Genomic DNA, 21662 nt, shown 5'->3' on the forward strand with positions numbered 1-21662 from the left:
TTTCCTTAAAACCAACCAACCAACCAACCAACATCAATATCCATCAATGGCATTTCTTCTATCATACAGATGGAGGAATCGATTTGATTTGGGCAACATCTCGATGAACTCCGACACTGAAAGCGCCTCGAAGCCCATCAAGTCCATGTAGTCATCCATACAAGGGCACATGTGCAAACATATGTACACAAAGAGTTTCATTGTTACAAGTCATAACGCAGTAAGTTATTTTTTTTTCTTCATTCATTTATAAAGTTAGTAAGGCGTGATCTTTAAGCTTCATGTGGTGCGGGATTGATCTGAGGAAGGTAATGCGCTGGACATTCGGTTGGACAGTTACCCCTCAAGCTATACAAACACACATCGGCACAAGTCTTTCTTCGTCATCAAACCCGAATATTACTCCTCTCTGTCTTCCGCCAGCGAAAATCACTAGCGGCACGGCAGAAACAGCTGTCCAGATTCCCACGCAGTAGTTTCCCAAGACTTGGCCACGACGTCCACTCGTCAATTAATCACTCGCAAACGAGAAAATTACTTACGGACGCTGAATACTATAGACTGCGCGCGAAGCACAAAAAGCAACCACGTTCGCTCCACTTTCGTTCAGTTCAATGTTTGTTTGTTTTTTCCTTTTTTTTTCCTGTTTTCGTTGCTTCCTTCGGTCTGGTTGCTCAACCCACTTCCAGCGAAAGTGTTCCGAAGCGACCTTGTCTCTTTTATTTTTTATTTTATTTTTTTTGTCCATCTTTTCCTTATGTAATAAGTTTCGCAAACCTGTTTGTACCTCTAGTGTTTGTTGAACAGTAAGAAGCAGATGTTCCTGTCGTCTTTTCCGTAACGACTACATGACTCGGAAGCGCTGGGGCGAGACCAACTGACTTGCGCGTCTTTTGTGACAGCTTTCGCTCGTCGTCGTTTGACAACGCAATGCTAATGGTTCTTGTAATGAAACACAGGGTGGCCGCTGAGATGTCGTGTCGCAATGAAAGGCGCCATTGTGACAGGATGCAGTTATGTTGTCGTTGCATTCAAAACAATCGAGCATAATGCACTAGGAACGATGAGTCATCGTGATTTCGCTTCCCTGCTTCTGATCTCGCTTTTGACCTGCTGACTTCCTAATGGCTTCTACTGCCTTGTACCTACTTCAAATGACGTATAGCTTCTGTAGTTTGTGTCTCCAACGTCTCGATTACATACTTTTCATTTTCATTTTTTTGTTTCTCGCAACTGGGTCTTGTTTGCGTTGATAACACTTCCCTGAGCATGGGAAGATATGCTCACGGACAGGCAAAAACAGACTGGACGAATATCAAATGGACTCCTAAGGAGCAGTCCAGTGCCAGAATGTGTAGAGCGTGTTGGTTGGGACTGAACATGATTAAGAACGCGGAGGAACATGACGGCACACACACAGTGGCGTTGAACTAGCAACTGATTTTATTTGGACACACAACACTATAGTCAGGAAAGTCCCAGGCAACAACAAAGGCGACCTCTAACGGTAACAGGTTGACTGACCTCTGACTCACGTTATTGGAAGAACGATATATGAAGGTCGCTTCTACAATCTCGCGTCCATGCCAGTACCATTTTGGCATGGAGAGGTAAGGGGAATATTTCAACTTTGGGGTAGAGCACACGCGGTGCCTGGCTCGACGTACAGTCCACAGTGAAGTGATTAACAAGATTATCGCCGTACACGCAGCAAATATGCCTAAAAGTTACGTGTCCCCCTTCTGAACCCATGTTTGCCGGTTCGAACCAGGCAGAGGAGGCAGGTAACTTGCTGACATGGTAGAAGTTTCTCGGACACGTCGCTCTCTGCCATTAAATATACGGTGTGCCTTGTGACGTTAAAGAACCCCCACAGGGGAAAGGGAAAAAAAACTAACCCACAGACCTTCTACCATTGCGGCGTCGACCGTGATCTCGTAATGTAAAGCCACGAACTATTACATAATTATTTATTTAATTAATTAATTATAAAAAGAAGCTCATACACACGGAGAGTCAAGTCCAAGATGGCTGTAGAACACTCAAATAATGACACCGAATTCCTGCACCGAATGAAGCGTGATTCACCACGCAAAAGCTTGTACATATTAAACTTAGAAAGCTTCAGTGTCATTGTTTAAACGTTCGATAATCATAAACTGTTACAAGCGTGATCAAAAACACACCAGCGTACTTTCGACAACAACCGTTCACCCGCATAGCATTATCATATCTGGTCCCTCGCAAAATGCACTCATCTTTCATACACACACACACACCGTGACGCTCCATTTATAAGAGCGCATTAACCAAAGCAATCGCCCCAGAGACAGGTGTTCCTAATGATCCTTAATCGCTGTACCATCACCCTTCTCAAACTACGCTAACGTTAAACAAAGCCATCACAATCACTCCTTCAGTAAAAAAAAAAAAAAAAAAAAAGTATCTTAAGAAACAAGCCACCCACAGAAGGAACTCGATCACGGCTCCACAAACACTATAGTAGCTTAGAAAGGGAAGTTATAGTGCAGATAGGAAAGGTGGAACAAAAACCGACATCCTGCGAGATAACAAAGGCCTCTTTTCCTTCGCCAAAACAAAAGGAAGTTACCTCAATAAGTGAGCCTCAAAAAGACCGCAGGAACACAAACTGTCGCGTGTACGCCTTTTTTTGGGGCAATGTGACGTAATGACAAAATCGATCGGGTCCCTTCGATCATTCTATCCAGGGTCGAAGGTTTCCAGCTTCTATTACTGCATCGTTATGCCGTGGGTACAAAGTACCCTCTTCTTCTGGAGTTTTTATGTTGATCGAGGGAAAGACACCCAGGGACGCGCCTAACGAGGTTGACGCCTCTGTCCCTTCCGCAATTTGGAGACGAAGGCGTGTATGAGGTGTTGACACTGTCAACAGTCGAGGCAGAATTACGTTCTCCGAGCAGGTACTGGGACCCGACAAGGAGGTCGGGTAACGGGTTGGATTACAGGAGGGGGAAAAGCTTTCCTGTGCGGTGAAGTGAGGTGGTTTCGATGAAGAGGTTGTGTCGGTGTTTGCTAATGATGCAGGTGGCGAGGGAAAAGGGTTGAGAGATTTGCTGAGGCGACAAAGACCAAAATCGAAGCGTGAGCCCCTTAAAGTGGGCTTCACGGTGATGTAGAAGTGTCGCGAGGGGAAGACGCCTTGCCACCCTTCGATCCCGTGATGCGTGAAGACTTACAATAATATCGACCCACCAATCCTATTCAAACCTTTGTAAAAAATAAAAAAAAGAAGTGCATATACTAAACCACAGCCTCATTTGTACACCATGCCTCCATGTTTTTCTTTTCCTTCGTACAAGAGATAGCGAGAAAGAAAGTCCTTTATATCTTTCTGCCCTTTCTGCAGGAAGAAATGTAGAGTGCCACGAGAAAGTTTGTGTCATTAAATAATGTGAGAGGTTCAGTGTTAGAGTTTTGTACGGTTTTGCCCTTCTATGGTTAGATGATCGTGCAACTCAAAATCCTCCAAACGGTCGGCAGATTTAGAAACGTCAGCGATAACTCAAGCCGTGCAGGGCGAAGGATCCTGAAAAAAAAAAAAAGAATAAAAGAATAAAAACCTTCTTTTTCCGGCAAAGTTAGGCCAACCTAAGTTCCCGCGTTACAGATTACTACTAATCTATCATTGAAACTACATGGGAAAAGATCTAAGAAGATAAGACAAAGACCCAAGAGGATTGGCAACCAGCCAAAAACGTCGCAGAGGCCCCAGTTTCACTTTATATACCCCATCTTTTAAATAATGTCGCAAAATGAAAAATAACACATTGTATATATATTGCACTTAAGAGTAGTATTTTAAGTTACTGACACAGAGTGTCACAGAGTTATTACCTTCTAAACAGTATCGAGGAACAAAATGGTGAGAAGTGATGTTTACAAAAGGGCTCCATGAAGGGGAACACTTCCTCCTCTCTCCTCTTTAAAGGGCGACCCGCATACGAGGTTTTCTCGACGGAAAAGCGTCGACGGCTCGACGGTTTTCCGCTGGGCTCCGAAAACAATAGGCGCAGACCTGTCTCGCCGACGTCTGTGGTAAGCAGATCTCGACGGCTCGACGGTTGACGCCGGAAGTGGCGCGTCCTTCCTGACCAATCGGGTGTCTTGCCGGAAGCTGCCGACGGCACTGCGGGACAGTTAGCTGCTAGCTGTCATGGCGTACGGCTGCGTGCACCGGGCGTTTTATTTACCATTTCGTGTGTACAAAACGAAACAGACATGGGAGATAGCGTATTGGACCATTTCCGATTGGACCATTGGACCATTTCCGACAACGCGTATGCGCATGCCCAGCCCTTGAGTCCGCCATTTTTGAGCGGAAAACATCGCCATGGACCCACCTGCGGGCGACTGTCATGTTCATTGCGGGGAGATAATCGGTTTCAAGGTTACGCGGACGTTTGAGGTCTGGTAATGAGTACAACGCGCTTTCACTCTTTCCGCATTCTTCTTCCATATTTCTCTTGCTACTTTCCCACGCAACGTACGTGCCAGTTCGTAAAGCGCCACCATTATTGGGGGGAAAGACACGACGTTCGACATTCCGCCGCCAGGGGCGACGCGAATATGGAAAAGTAGTAGGAACATTTCTTCTGTGCAAGGGAAAAAAGGCAAGTCGTCCCAGTTGCAAAACAAATTGTTGCGATGGTTGCTTCCGCAGGAGACACATATTCACTTACAACCGTTCTTGGATGCTCGTTGAGCTGTGACAAAAGTAAAGGCTTTTGTAATCAGCCCCTGTACATTCTTTTTACAGTCTCCTCTCCTAAACCTGACCCCACGATGCTAAATAAAGTAGTCATTTGCTGGTTCTGTCGTGGTCTTGTCGTCTGGTTCTTGTCCTGTTTCCTTCGTCCTCAAGGAAGATAGCGTAAAAATTATATGTACGCAGTATTTTGTTTTGCATTTTACCACCTTAATCCTTAGCTCTCCCTCGCATAAATTCTTCTAGTTAGCTTTCGTGACTAAAAACGAAGCAAGGGGTTCCGAAGGCCAAGCCGCCGAGCATCGCCGACGCCGCCCAAGGAAACGTCGAGAAATCGCCGTATGCGGGTGGACTTCGCGGTTGTCCGTCGAACTGACGTCACAACTGCGGAGCTGGACGCTTTTCCGTCCAGTAAAACGTCGTATATGCGGGTCCCGCTTAACTGTGATGGCCATAAACCGGTCAGAAAAGGAAGTAAATGCGGTCTTCGATCGATAACCCAATCAATTACGGTGCATTAGCCACGGCGTCCTTCGAAAAGGACATTGTAAACGAATTAGTGTTTCTTCTTTCGTTGCACGTTAATTTTCCTTTAAAGTACCGTTGTATTTACAAGGTGCATCTCTGCTCCCGTTCCGTACGGCTACTCAGCATATGTAAATATGAAGCCGGGTTTCAGAAAAAAAAAAAAAAAAAACGGCACTGTGCTCAATAAACAGAGATATCTTTATATGGACGTATGCTAATTCATTCCAGATCAAAGGACCGCCTTGGAGAATTGCTAAAGATAAGGCTGCTTCTGCGAAGGAAGAAACTTACTTTGAAGTGAGTGCGTACGAAAAAATAATAATAATAATTTCGTTTGCGACGATGCACTTAGCCGTTTGCATGAACTGAGGGTGTTATAAAGCGCATGGCCTCTAGGCGTCTTAGCGGTTATTGAATTCGATTACAGTCGGAGTTACAGCTGGAGTCAGTTTCTTTTTCTTTTTTTTTTTTGTGTGTGGAGCGAAATGCGTAGTTCGGCATGATATTGCGGAGTAGATAATTACCGCCTTTGATGAAGCGTGGACCACAACGCGAAAGCTTGTACGTATTAAGCTTCAGTGTCTTTTTTTTTTTTTAGTGTTTTACAGTAGACACATATTTGATATAGTTTTTGAACGCCTTGATACGAAACACACCGGCTGGTACCCAGTGAGACCTCTTTTTGATTGTCTTTCATAAACTTGTCATAAATCGCAGTGCATAAACTTGCAGAGAACACCAATCTTGACAGACACTAAAAAGACCCTTCTTTGTTTCCCCCCTTCCCCACTTTGGCTATCAGAGTTAAGTGAGAGAGAGAGACAGAAAAGTTTAGTACGTTCCTCGCTGACTTCAGGGGCAACTGCGCCGACACCTGCAGTCTGGAGAGTGCGTTAGAAAACCCAGGGAAACCTTCAAACGACAGAGCCGTTGGTGGAAGTCGGACTCACTACGTCCTCATGCTTAGCACGACTTTGGAGGTATCATCACAGAGCGGATGCCATGTTAATTAATTAATTAATAATTGGGTGTTTACGTCGCGAGACAACTGAGATCATGAGCGACGCCACAGCGGTCGGTCTGTGGATTGCTTTTGCCCACCTGAGGGTTCTTTAACGTGCAATGAAAGCTCATTACACGGCACCCCGTATTTAACGTCCCTCGCGGAAGACGGCGTGTCTAAGCAACTTGTACCCTGCCACCAAGTTGCTGGCGTCCTCGGCCGGGTTCGAACCCGCGATCTCGGGATCAGAAGGCGAACACGCTACCGACTGAGCCACCGAGGCCGGTGGATGCCATGTACTGAGTACAATAGAAACCGTTACGTTTGTCATTCTACATCCGGAGTTAGTAGTGTGCCCTAGTTGGTTTTGTGGTTCCCATATGCATTATAAAACTATGGTTGTAAATCACTGTCTTCATTAGTTAAATGAATTTAGAATATACTACCGCCGCAACACAAGGAGGAGATCTATCGGAATTTTCGGGTGAGTTAACTGTAAAGCACAGGAGTGTTGACGCACTTCTAAAGCAGACGATACAGCGTTTCACTCAAGTGCAAAAGCAATGGGGCAGAGTTTTAGAACTGGCCTCAGTTGTTGGCTTGGTTTAGGAAAATAAAGCAAATCAGTAAATTAAGGATATAGGGAGTAGTAGGCTAAAAGATAAGGAAGGTGGGCTCACTAATTTTGTGACTCATCTCAACAGTCAACAATACAGCACTGTCTTCATTGGTCGGTCTAGCAATACAGGCATTCCCGCCCATTTCAGTCCAAGTGCCAACTGGTTTAATCCAGGTATACCACATACGCATTCCGAAGACGAGAAAATTCATGCACAGGGTCAGTGTCATAAAGCTCTATTATGGCAAGGAGATGGTGTATATAACTCCAGTAGCAATTTGCAGTAGGTTGCTTGTTTGTTTATTTGTTTTCACGAAATCCAGTTGGGCTTGTGATTTTAATGCATTGAACATACGCCGTACTCGCCGGATCGGAATATTTTTTGTTTCCAAACCTGAAAAAAAAAGTTTGATAGGAACGAGATTCTCGGAGGACTCGGAGTTGATAGTAGCAGCTGAAGCATATTTGGGAGAGCAGTCGTCAAATTTCGATTTTCGAAGTGTCTCCTTGGTCAAGATAGTACTCTTCAAGACTCAAACAGCTATGAAGAAGAAAAAAAAAAGAAAAAAAGAGAAATCCAAGCATACAGCTTTATATCTCTTATCACTCATGTAAATCTGCACAAAAAGGGGGGCGTACGCCCTATCGGAAGCTTCCCTTCGTCCAATAACGTGCACCATCTCTTTAAATTCCACGTTAGCGCCGCGATGCAACTGTGGCTATGAGTGGCGTACAGACGTGGACACATGGAGAGAGGAGAGCAGGAAGGAGTAGGGGGGGGGGACAGGAGGGTTAGTATGCGTCCTGGGCCGACTTCAGGCCGTGCATGATGTAATGAACTACAAACTGTTTCACACATGACAGGCCCTAAACGAGCGAGAAAATGCTGCTGATGCGGTATATGTCTCTCAGAAAGATAGAGCAGGAACCGGAAAAAAAAAACATTATGAGGAATGCGAGTTTTTTTTCTTATTTCTTTTCTTTCCAGTGTGACACGAAGAGTGATCAGCTATGAGCTCCTCATTAACATTGTTTGCATGCATCAAGCGAGATGGATGGTGGGAGGAGCAAACCGCTTCGTCTTCATTTGCATTGAAACGGCCTGTTACCATTTAAGAGATCGATTGTTAGGCAAGCCTTTGTTGTTTTCTTCTCTCTTTTTTCTTTACTGTTCTTTAATTTTTTTGCAGGTCGGAGGGGAGGTTAAGTCTCGGAGTAGCAGAATTCGTCGGGTTCAATTTCTCCCGTTTTTTTTTTTTTTCGCGCTCTCTCACACACACACAATTCAATTCAATTTCCCAAGATCGATTGTCGTGTAGGGTTCATCTGTTCCGACGACACGGTAGCTAATCTGCAAGTCAATAATGCCAAGTGGTTATGGAGTATGCATTTTAAGTAAGGAACAACGTACGGACTGCATGTCTGACAAGTGCGCCGTCTAGTGAATTTTTACGGGAACATTGAACTGTGCAAATGCTGGAATATCGAGCGCGCGTGTATTGCTACCAAGTAGGACAGGTACCTATCGAATGATTTCGTACAAGTAAAAAAAAAAAAAAAAGTAGAGAGGTTATTTCGTTTTCTTTCTTTCTCTCTTTCACAATGTCTCGTTATGAATCGCGGGCGCGATGACGCCACGATGCTTGAGGGCCTTCACTCTAAAAATAGAACTTCACCGTCTAACACGTTCAAACCAACCACTGCACAGAATGCTACGTTTAGCACTGCTGATGTGAGGACTGATCGGTGCTTACGCCCTTTTGTGACTGTTCGGGTTTATATGGCAACGATCACAAAAAATGCGATGGCCCCATGCAACGCTGCGGAGCTGTTCCCCGATGTGATTAAAGCCCTCAAAAGTGCAGAAGGAACGGACCACGCGTCTTTTGGGGACACTTTTTCACTGTCACAAAAAGGCGTACACCTCTCAACGTTCCAATATCAGAGTATACACCGACATCATTCCCATTCACTCTCCGACAATACATTATTGCCGAAGCTATTCATTTCTGACACCTATTTCTTAGCCCCGCGAAGCAAGTGCGGCTATGAGTGCCGTACAGACGTGGACACATGCAGAGAGGACAGCAGGAAGGAGTGGGGGACAGGGAGGCTAGAATTGCGTCCTGGGTAGACTTCAAGGGGAAGTCTGCCGGAAGACCCAGGGAAAACGTCAGAGAGCACTGCCTGTGGTGTGGGAGGACTCGAACCCACCACATCCCAGTCCCACGTCCCAGTCCCATGTCCCAGTCTCATGTCCCAGTCCCAGTCCCATGTCCCAGTCCCATGTCCCAGTCCCATGTCCCAGTCCCATGTCCCAGTCCCATGTCCCAGTCCCATGTCCCATGTCCCATGTCCCAGTCCCATGTCCCAGTCCCATGTCCCAGTCCCATGTAGGGTCACAAAATGGCGCACGCGCGTGATGCCAATTCTGAATCCGCATGCGGTTTTTGCGACGCTCCTTGAAGCGTGTCATAAAAACGCCTGCGTTTCCTACGCAGTCCCTATGCGGCTGCCGCATCATTCGTCGCTGCCCCCTTGATGTAGAACCCAGTGATGCAGTGAAATTTAACTTTCAGAGTTGCCTCATATGAACTATACGACTATATCTCCTTTTTCTCCTTTTCAAAGAGGCCCATCTCATTTCGGCAAATCCCATTTAAAAAACAGACGGGCTCAAATTGGTCCTGCCAATATCCTCCTCGCAAAAAAAGAGAAAGATAAAAAAAAAACGGGAAAGGACAAGGTCACAAAATCAGCACCGCCACCAACAGCGTCGACTGTACAACATCTCCGCCTGCTTTGATTCCATCGGAGGCTTTATCCTTCATTTCCTTGCAAATGAGCTAAAGGGAGTAAAAGAGAAAAAAAAGGATGGTCTCGAGAAAAGAAAGAGAGAGAGAGAGAGAGAGAAACAGGGAATGTGTTCCGGAAAAGGCAATTTGCATTTACATTGGTTCAGGCCATTCCTCCGCCATGCTTTGGCGCCCCCAATTTTATTTCATCGTCATTCGAATTTTACCCTGTACCACGCCTACCTGTCCTCTTAAAGAAGAGAGGAGGAGCGGTCATTTAGAGACGGAACAATGCGTGTTCCATGTTGCCGCGCGAATTTGCATGATGATCCCGCGCCAGATATAAAGCACGAGACACGCGTTCCTGCACAGGCAACTCTGATAGATGACGTACCTTCTTTATTTTTATTTTTCTTTTTTTGCAAGAAGGGCAGAAATATCGCTCTTTTTGCGAGAGTTTCTGTATAACGCATGGCGAACTTCGTAGTGTCGGGCAGGGTGTGACAGTTTATGTGTACGTAATGGTTCGGTTCATAATTCTTCTGCCAGCGACCAAGCGTCGTCCGGTGGTGGTATACAGCTGGAAGAAGAAAAAAAAAAAGAAGTTCCATCCGTTGCAGAGTTCGCATTAATAGAACTCTACCCGAGAAACGTCATCGTGACGTTGGTAGACAGACTGAAACCGAAACAAATCGGAAGGGGAGGGTCGGGTTTCATGAATGGGCACTTGTTCGCTGCCTCCTACTGAAAGAAAAGTAGCGTCCCTTTCAGGGACCATCGTAATCCCCTCAACTCTACCAAATTGGTGGCGCTGTCGAACACTATGACGTCATTTGTTTACAAACAGGGAGAGGTCTATTGGATATATCAAATTACTCCCATTATATAAATAGACTTACAAAGACCTGTAAACGACGCCACTTAGACTGCAAGCCTGCAAGCCAACTGCTGCACGGTTTCTTTAACGGTATCATAGCTAGGGATCCTCGGTGGTCTGCCACTACGGCGCTTCAACACGCGCGATGGACATATTTAATGGGCACCGAGGTAAACCATATAGTTTGCAAAAGGAACATACTTCTTTCGTCGTGTGCCTGGTACCATACCGTGCCCTGTCTGATGTTGCTTCCACACAAACACTCGCGCACAATTCGCGCAGCGTATTTTGGACAGTTGTCTGGCCACTTCGCGTGGTATTACAACCTGCCAAGTGCCACCTTATGAAACTGGAGGGTATATGTCTCATAACAACGGCATGCCGCGGAGCTGATGTTTTCTTCTTCTTTCCTTTCTTTATTTTTTTTGTACATGATGAACAGCGTCGAAACAGCGAAAAAAAAAAGAAAAAAAAAAAAAAGAAACACCATTGGTGCTGGCATGTACAGTGCAGGACGCTCCGGCGCATTTCTTCTACAGGGTGACAAGCTAGCAGCGACTGGTACCGTATCGGTCATGCAGACAGGTGACTGGGTTACCTAGGCACATTAAGTCTGTACGGTCACATTCGCTGCCAGTGTGTCACCTTGAGGAAGGAATGCGCCAAAGCGTGTTCCGTAAACTACAGGGTTAGTCTATAGCAAACGTTACACATTTCGATCGCATCGTAAAAATAGAAGACAGGGTTTAGCCTGCCCCAAACTTTGAAGACTGATAGTCACTTATCTCAAGTTTTACTGTAATTTTTTGTAGGGACCATAGTCATGTAGAAAAAAAATTAAAAATCGAGCAAAAACTCGCCCCATGCATTTTCAATGGCCTATCTCACGCAAACACCGCCATTTTTCCTTGTCTCTGCTTCACATTCATATCACCTCACACAGGCGGCGCTGCCTACAACGATGTGACTTGTTTATTCTGACCATGATTCTGCCATGATTCAGCTGAGTTTGAGACCGTGTTTGTGTGTGTCTGTTTTCGTCCCTACCTCGTCTCAGGTTTTCCATGGTTCGGGTTTTCCATGATTCTGACCATGATTCAGCTGAGTTTGAGACCGTGTTTGTGTGTGTCTGTTTTTATCCCTACCTCGTCTCGGGTTTTCAAGTCATGGATCGTCACCACCAGCTCGCTTGCTACCTAACTTTCCTTTCGTCATGATTCTGGCGTTATGCACTAATCCCCCTGTTCCGTACGGTGGAGCCATCTGTGTGCGGAGAAATGAAAATGAGGCACACACGGGAGAAAATGGCGGCTTTCGAGTGAGATAGGCCATAGAAAATGCACAGAGTGAGATTTTGCTGGATTTTCAATTTTTCTTCTAGAGGATCATAGCGCTCACAAAAAATTCAACAAAACTTGAGACAAATGGCTACCAGTCTGCGAAGTTTGGGGTTGGCTAAACCCCATCTTCTATTTTTACGATGCGATCGAAATGTGTAACGTTTGCTAGACTAACCCTGTAGATCCTCACAAACCCGGGACACTCACCGTGTATTCACACGAGCGACATTCCTCCAGAAGCGGAAGATGCGAAAAGCGTCATAGCTTTTTACTATCACGTGAGCGCGAGCGGTCAACGTCGTGTCTTCATGTACACTGCTAACCGTGGGGAATCTCCTGCTACACAGCCACAAGATATTCCGTAGCAGACGACAGGAAAACACGCTGACGGTGTCGTCTGCCAAGTGTCGTCTGCTAAATGCGCAGTACGCCACTTCCGATATTCCGCACCGTGTGAATGCTCAACGTAACACGGGACGGAACTTGGGCTCTGTGAGCGGTTTTTTCAATTTTTCTTCCACTAGAATATTCCGTGAGGATGTCGCTCGTGTGAATACACGGTAACCGTGGGGAATATCCTACTACACAGCCACAAGATATTCCGTAGCAGACGACAGGAAAACACGCTGACGGTGTCGTCTGCTAAGTGTCGTCTGCTAAATGCGCAGTACGCCACTTCCGATATTCCGCACCGTGTGAATGCTCAACGTAACTCGGGACAGAACTTCGGCTCTGTGAGCGGTGTTTTTTGGCTTTTTCTTCCACTAGAATATTCCGTGAGGATGTCGCTCGTGTGAATACACGGTAACTGTGGGGAATATCCTACTACACAGCCACAATATATTCCGTAGCAGACGACAGGAAAACACGCTGACGGTGTCGTCTGCTAAGTGTCGTCTGCTAAATGCGCAGTACGCCACTTCCGATATTCCGCACCGTGTGAATGCTCAACGTAACTCGGGACGGAACTTCTGCTCTGTGAGCGGTGTTCTTTGGCTTTTTCTTCCACTAGAATATTCCGCGAGGATGTCGCTCGCGTGAAAACACGGTCAGGAGTGTCTTCCTAGGCTGTTAAACCACGATGACCAGCACACGCAATGGTGTTGGACGGTTTTCGGTTCTGACACACAACTCTCAAGCAAGCTCCGAGACACTTATGTTCATCAAGTATGTCCGCGAGAAATATCTCGAAAAAACGCACGCGCCCACCGCAAAAGATGACCACCATCTTATTCTAGCTTTCAGAAAGCGATGACTCTTTGCGGCTCCATCAAAACGCGATGCAGCAGAGTTGAGCTTTCTGCGTGCACGCCCCCCTATACACGTAGGTTTCCGCCTCACTTCTCGCAGGTACAGAGACACGTATATGTGCCGAGGGAGAGGTATACGATGGGGCTCGGAATGATATCCGGTCGGCCGGTGCCCAATTTCCGCCGGCCCGACTGCAACGGACTCCCACAGGACGCAGGCTGAAATCGAAATGCGTTGCCGCGTGGTTGCCAAAAGCGAGGGTGATCCGAAATCTAACTCGCTATTCTGTATAATCTATTACTGTAATTCACCGCACAGTTACTGAACTGCCGCTGTGCGGACATGGATAGGTGGACCAGGGACAGCAGGGGCGTTAGACAGGGGAGTAGGTATGCGTCCTGGGACGACTTCAGGGGAAAGTGCGCCGATATTCGTCTGGAAAGTACGCAGGAAGGTCCAGGAAAAACGTGAAACGGAACACACGGTGATATAGGATTCCAATCCGTCACATTCCAGTCTTTCACCACACCTCGGCAAAACTCACTCGTGCTCAATGATTGAGTAAACGGAGAGCAGAGCAAGGAGTGAGTGAGCTGAGCGGGAGGTGAGTAAGTATGAATGAGCGGGAGGTCTGATGGGAAGTGCCGGGATTCTGGTATCCGCACGGCCACGGCGCTCGCGCTTTAGAACTCATTAATTAATTCGTCTCAATCAATTATGTTGATTTTTTGTACATGTCTCGAAACCGCGACTCATACACTCTTAGAAGAAAAAAAGGTGCACTTTAACTAATTTTCCTTGCCACATATATCACTGTGTTTATAAAAGCGATAAAAATACGACGTACACAACGAATTAAAATTTAACAACACACATTGACGTTTCAGAGCCTATGCAGACCCCCTCATCGGAACGAAGCAGGAGGCGGTTACCCGGTACTCTAATGTACAAATAATGGTACAAATAATGTTTTGAACAAGCACCCTGGACCACTACCCGACTGCTACGCCCCCTTGTTACATAAATAGTACCTCGGTAACCGCCTCCTGATTCATTCCGATGAGGGGGTCTGCGTAGCCTCCGAAACGTCAATGTCTGTTGTTAAATTTTAATTCGTTGTGTACGCCTTGTGTATTTTTATCGCTTTTATAAACATGCGTCACACATATATCCCTCCCTTTTAGAGAGTACAATTACTCTCAAAGAGGAACCTCCCGACTCCCTTCAGGGAGTGAGGAGACAATTTAACTCCGAGAGTACCGTATTTTCACGCGTATTAGCCGCGGCTTATGCGCGATTTTTTTTTTCTCTCACGGTCGCCCTGCGGCTTATCCACCGGTGCGGCTTATCTGATGACTATTTTTTCCTGGTATTTTCCCCATTCGCCGATTTTAACGAAAGGGCCGACAGTGTCTCTGGAACAGCACTGCCCTGCCGATGCACGAACAGTGCGTAACAGGGACGGGTCCACATTCGAGTAGATTGATCTTCCTGGTGCATTCCCCCAAGCAGCTTTAAGGAAAGTGGTGACAGTGATTCACGTCTTCTGGGAGATCACTCACCCATCAGTCCACGAAAAACACCCGACAAGGGCACAATCCGATCTTGGTAGAACTCCAGAACTGACCTCCTCTGTTGTACACTGTGCCGATCCCGGAGTATGGACCCCAGGGTTTATGGCCTTCTCTATGGTCTCCTTTGTCGCACAAATCACTCGTCTCGTATTGCCCGCGGCTTATCTGCGGGTGCGACTTATCTGCCAGAAAATTTTCAAAACGTCCCAAAAAACGCGTCCTGCGGCTTATCTGCGGTGCGGCTTATACGCGTGAAATTACGTAATTGTACACTCCAAAGAGAGTGATGAGTGTGTACTCCCCAAAAAGGAGTTACTGTACACCCGTTTTTTTAAGGAATTAGCTCCGGACCCAAGGTCTTGGGCAACATGGTCCGTTTAGCGGTGCGTGCACAGAATCGGTCGTTGTCGTATACATACACGGTAGCGTGGTGCGTGATGCCGCCGTCAAAGCTTCTGAAGCTTGCACGCGATCCTTTCTTTCTCTCTTTTTTTCTTCTCTCTCTCTTTTGGTGCATTCCAATAACAGTACATTTCCTCGTCCGGTTGCGTGACGAACGTCGGTGGAATTCCACAACAGGTGGCGTCACTCTCACGAGTTCGTTACCCAAACTATTTCAATCTCCCCCCTTGATCCTGCCTGCATATGCTCCGCGGAATCGCTCTTGCCAAAAAAAATAACGCAGGAAAAAGATTCGCTCAGAACTTTAGTTAGTGTTACTTCGCCCGGTTTAGGTAAAATTTATTAACGCTCTAGTTAGAACGTTGGCTAGTTATGCCTGATAGCTGTATGGTATTTAGCGTTATGGTTGTTCTTTTATATTTATTTAGGTGTACGCTCCATAAATGCTCAACGTGGATCGTGGCAAAGGGTGCTAAAAAAAAAAGAACAGAAAAATAAATGTGCGTATTCGTAGGTCAATCCTCAGGAGGACTAAAATCCGCTTTTTTTTTTAGAGTGAGGACAGTTCTCCTGGAATCGATTAAAGCGCTAGTTATCGTAAAAATTGATTGATTGATTGATTATTTAAAAGAAAACCAGGGAGAAATTGAACTTGTCTTCTGACTAGTTCTGCTACTCCCAAAACAAAACAACCTACAAACAATTCGCTAATTCGTAACAATTCGTAAACAATTCGTAAAAATTCGCTGTGTTTACCACAACTTTATCTTGCACAGACCGGGAACATATTAAGTCAAAACGTCGTGTCAGCCTACATAAAGGCTTACCGCGACACACATCGTAATAACCACAATCCAGAGCTGGCTTATACCTGCGTGAACATCCAAAACTTATGAAATCAAGAGTTTTCCATTTCCTGTGCTACACCGAGCGTAGAAAAAAGAAAGAATAAGAGAAACAGATTGCGTGGAGCACTGGAACATACGTTTCTCGAAGCATGAGCCTCTCTTTCCGCGACAAAATTAATTTTTGCCCGTACGCTCGCTGAAATGAAATTATATCCTGCATCTCTGCACACGGCTAGGAAGAGAAGCAACTTATTTCAGGAATGAAGAGGCATACGTTTCATGTACGCTGATTTCTACACCTTGTGTGGTTCCGCTATAGAAAACGCTGCGCTATGAGCGGCGTACGGACTTGGATAGATGCGAGAGAGGGCAGCACAGTAGAGGGCAGCGGAGAGGGTCAATACCGTATCTGGGCTGACTTCATGGGGACTTAGGTCGACATGTACCTGAGAAGCCAGTCAGAAAACTTTTTTTTTGGGGGGGGGGACGTAAGACAGCACATCCGGTGGCCATTTTTTTAAGCGAATAGCAGGCACTTATTCGGGAAATTATCAATAGGGCACCGGTGATAGTCGGTATAGGTATAGGACTTATGATATTTTACGAAGTATTCCGCCTTCCAGACTCTGGAGTAATACTATAATTCATGTGACACTTCGATTTTGTGTAGAATAAGAGTGATACAAATATGTTCAGACAATGAGTTTTAAAAAAACACCGCTCTAAACCTATCGCAGAAACAGTATTAAAACACGGTACTACTGTTACTGTCCTCACCTGTAATACTTAAAGTAGCACAGAAGTCGTTTTTAATACCCCGTTTTCTTACTATAAAACTGTTAAGTAGGCCAAAGGCTGTAAGGGGTAGGCCAGTAGGCCATTACTGTAGGCCAGTAAGGTGCACCATGGGACGTAATTCACACCACAGGGTCATAATTATCGCAGAAATTGAATTTAAAGCACGCCGCAAAAACCGACCGTGCGCAATGGTGGTGGAGAGCAGTACCAGCCCGTGATCTGCCTGAGACCTCGCGCTGACGCTACAGGGTCCGCGCTCGCTGATTGGTTCAGAGATATGTCGTCTGCTACTTATCTATCGTCTGCTACTCGGCTGTTCGGGGCTCTGAAAAAGCATTGCTCCTGGCTCGGTCATGATTCGGCCGCTCCTCCTATCCCCAATCCTCCGGGCGAGCTGGCAAAACCGATTTACGGCGGCAAAGGGACAGGGCGCTGACCCCCACTGACCAGCGAACCAGAACGCGTGGACCCTGTGACGTCATCGGTGACGTTCCATCATGCTTCTCCACCTGTATACGCGGAACGCGCGGAGCTATTTTTATGTGAGATTTTTTTTTCTGGGAAACAAATTGCACATATCAAAACCTTTCGTGCCATTCGGTAAACTGACACGCACACTTTAATCAGACGTCTTAATCTGAATTTTTTTTTAAATTTTTTTGATGACCCTCTGTACTCTTTTAATACCATCAAAATGTTCAGCGACACTGCGGAGAAAAGGAATGAATGCTCCAAACAAAGTAACCAGCACAAAGCACCGAGTCTATAAGTAACGACAAGAGAGAAGGCGAAAAAGTATCGCAAACAGATAAAATGCAAGCGTCTATCAACGTAACGGTGGCCGGTGTCAGAAAATGGTGCGTGGTACTCTAATCCACGGAGAGATAGCCTGGAGGAAATGGATTTCGTCCCTGTGGGAAATATGTCAGACTCTCTTCCTCTCTCTGGTGACTCGGATAAGAGAAGAGCCCTGCCTAAGGGGATATAAATCATGTGGCCATTAACGGATAGAGGGGATATGTACGCACGTGGAAGGGTATTAAGGTCGATAAGGTGAATGGCGGGCGAGTTTTAGTCGAGTTCATACAGGCTTGCTGGTATTGGAAGCTCGTACACGTGTGGGGTCTGTTGTTCCGCAACATGGTAGTTCATTTCTCCTCACATTGCATCGGCTCAGTGGTTCGTAACGCGCGGTTGTCATCACATCTTTGAAAGACGTCAAGAGAACGATGCCTCGTGTGCAAAGCTGCAAGTTTCACTGCGAGATTATCGGATAAAAATAATACCGTGGTCGAAAGACATCCAAAACGTCGCGCAGAAACAACAACCACATTGTTTACACACGGTTTGGCCGGCGATCACGGGCGCCGCCATCTTTATGGTCACGTGTGCCTTGACGTTTGCTGTGACGTGCGGCCAGGACCTGTCCAGGATGCATTGCGTTCGCCCAGCACGCTTTCGTCTACGGAGCAATACATTGATGCTGCCAACCCTGTGGTTTGCGTCCTATCAACAGCACAGGCGTCCTGCGACGTGGTGATTCATGGATGGTTTGACAGCCCTGGCGGGCCTCTGTGTAACGAGGGTCCAGCTCCGGCGGAGCGAACATGCAGTAAGAAATAAAAAGTTCACAAAACTACAAAGAATACACTGTTTCTTCCACTCAGTCTGCCTCTGTTGTCACATTCTCTTGTCCGGTAGAGCTCTCGTGGAGCGACAATGTTGCCAGACGGGAATGAGATCGCGCTCATTTTACGTCACATTGACCCAAATTATAAATTAATGTTTATCGCTTCGGCGTCGAGGAGAGAAACACCATATCGCCAGAGTACGACGAGAGCCCTGTAGATTTCATTGGCACAACTTACGTACGTTTTCCGCGGTATTTAGCATGGGGTGGTCCTTTAATATCGGCTATTTCACTATTTCTGAGCCGGGGAGACAAAATAAAACACAACAGAATGCGCCGATACGATATATATACGTATATACAGGGTGTTCAAAATTAAGCTTTCACTAGCACTTTATAAATAGGTGAACAGAAGAAAACTGGTGATACTTTTTCTGTTCCTTGAGTAAGAAACAGGTGCTACATAATTAGCAGCGCCTGTTTTTTTACACAAGTAGCGTAAAGTTATCATCCGGATTTCCTGTCATCGCTGTGTTTGCGTTGCTCTCGCTTAATTTTGAACACCCTGTATATATCGACTGAGACCCCTGAGGGGTCTCAGTCTCTCACTTCTTGCATCAGTGACAAAATCACTCAGAACACTTGTGTTTGCAGTGCTGATTCAGTTACGTTAGTCCATAGTATAAAAACGTTTCCGGCGTTAAAAAACATTAGATAACCTCACTTACAAAGTTGAGGTCATGAAATGTCATTTGGAATGCCCATAATTGTGGCATGTTTTGGTATATATCTAGCCTATCAGATGCTAAGAGAATAGCAGCTTCAGTTGTCAGTGCTGCACCCTTTGCGAGTGGAGCCGGCGGGTTCTCAGCAGAACTGCCAAACAAAGGCCCATTGTACCGGGAAGGCGTCCGTGAGGGCCGTGCGGACTCCATTACCGCATAAAGACAACAACGGAGCATGCTTATGCTTCGGCGGGAACATATTCTCGATTGTTGTAGCCGAGGTTCTAATGTGTTCCTCGATGCAGACCCAGCAGATATTGCATTCCAAGATGCTCCACTTGTTTCGTTTCCAGACGCAAGGGCAACGGACAGCCTCCACGACAGAGAGGTTTTGAATAGGGTACGTGAGTACGTAGAGTACGTTGAATAGGGTACGTACCCAAGCTATGTTTTGGTAATGCAGGTGTAGTACCGTGGGTACCCAATCTCGTCCCAAGGTAGACATACGTCGCGCGGTGCGATATGTTCCGAGGGAGCTGTACAGCCAGGGAAAAGAAGTAAAAGTAACACACATGAAATTTAACGAGGATATTTTCAGGCTTGTATGTGGCATTTCCTTCGTTTGCGTCCGCCCCCCCCCCCCCCCCTGTTCCAAAACGCCCAATTAGAAATGCACGGTAAGGAATTTTTACGTCGGGCACGAAATGTGACCGTGCTTGTTTGGGAAGTAACACCCTGTTACGTGTGCTACTACAAAAGTATAGTTGCGAAGAGATATGTTCTATATTTCGTAATAATTATTCCTATGTATAATTATCAGTGACTTTGTATTACTCCGTGCTAGCACCGCGAAGCGACCGTGCCTTTGAGCGACGTTCAGCCCTCTCTTTTCTTTCTCTCTTTTTATTTTTCAATCAATCGATCAATCAACCTCTTTTTTTCTTCTCTACTTCCCCGTCTCCCCTATATTGTTACGAAACGAATTCATCGAATTAGAAGACCGTATGCCTCTTCCGCAGCCCGTTCTTATTATTGCAAATCACAGACACGGAAAGTTTAATAATCCATACCTGGGTAGTAATGTCATTACTACTACTAATGACGGTGCTACGAATGACGGTGCTACTTGGCCCTACCCAGCACGCTGAAGTCACGTCTGCGCTGACACGATTCCTTCGGGAATCTAAACTCCTGGGCATTCTCTGATGCGTCCTATGCGCAACGATTAGTGAAGGAGCTGTTTCTTCTGCATTTTTTGATAATTTTCTGTATCCCAGCGGTTTCTTTTGTTTGCTTGAAAGCATTAGGGAATAGCAAGCCCACACCGTGGCTAACCTTTCCCTTCCCTTTTTTTCTTACCTTGCATTAAACATATTCCCCCCCCTCATTACTATAATAAAATTACAGTAATGAATTACTGTTTCTGATAATTGTATCGTAATGCATTACTTTTGACATTATGTAATTTGTAATGTAATTTAATTGCATTTGGGCAGTAATTTTAATGACATTACTCATTACTTTTTACAAAAAAAAATCCAGTCTGTGTTCTGCGTTGGCACTCGGCAGAAAGAGTGTTGCCGACCGGCAAGCTAAAAGAATTCCAACGCCCACAATGAATTTCCATATCTTCAACATCGTTACGATCAAGCTCGCAGTAATGACTTTGTAATGTCATTAATTACTTTTCGTAGTAACTGTAATGTAATTTCATTACATTTCCATTGCAGTAATGAGTAATGTAATTTAATTACATTTTAGAAGTAATTTACCCAGGTATGTTACAATCTTTGGAAGCAACTGTGCTAGGCATTACTTAGCGGACAGACTACGCCGCGTACGGGGAGAGACTAACATCTCCACATTTATTTTTTATTTTATTTTTTCTTATGTAGTGCGTAACCTCTGTCCGAAGTGCGCGGGAACAGACCCTCTGGCCCTGATAGAGGAAAGAAGTTGTCGTCGCCATTAATGCAATTAAAATCGTACACTGTCACCGTCTTGCAGGTTATATACGAACGTGGCCTCGTTAGTCCGAAACAAAAAGGGACGGGACATTATATGACGACCAATTTAGAGATTCCGACGGTAACTGCGTTCGCTCAGCAATACAGAAAAGGGGCAGAGAAAGTCCGTGAGCGGCATTGTCGAAAAGAGCAAGGTCACTGGCGCTTTCTTAATTGCTCTAAGGCCTCTAACCTTATTTTTTGTAACGGTTAATTGCCGGTTACAGTGGTTGAGCGTCCGCGGGTATAGTCCTGGCATAATCACCGCTTGGACGAGGCACACTGTTCATGGTAAAGGGATAGCTGGGGGTACTGGGCAGAAAGTACACCCACGTGTACCCCACTCAAGAAAAAAGGGTGTGAAAAGGTCGTAATTTCTATGGTTACCACCTAGGGCACCATAGCGTCATACGAAAGGGTGTAAAATGGTGGTAACCTTGCCTGTTACCGCCTCTATGCAGGTGCGGTGCAAAATGTGTGTAAGAACTGTTGTTATAGCCACAGAAGCAATGCACTTTC

At 45.8% G+C, this 21662-nt stretch overlaps 1 protein-coding gene across 4 annotated transcripts in view; it reads right to left on the reverse strand.

The window, feature by feature from the left end:
* The window catches only part of LOC135394955 (protein Shroom3-like), a 170135-nt gene that overhangs the window by 98050 nt on the left and 50423 nt on the right, over window positions 1-21662 (reverse strand). The gene's annotated exons all lie outside the window — the stretch shown is intronic.

This window comes from Ornithodoros turicata, chromosome 5 (genome assembly GCF_037126465.1).
Source record: "Ornithodoros turicata isolate Travis chromosome 5, ASM3712646v1, whole genome shotgun sequence".
NCBI classification, from domain to species: domain Eukaryota; kingdom Metazoa; phylum Arthropoda; class Arachnida; order Ixodida; family Argasidae; genus Ornithodoros; species Ornithodoros turicata.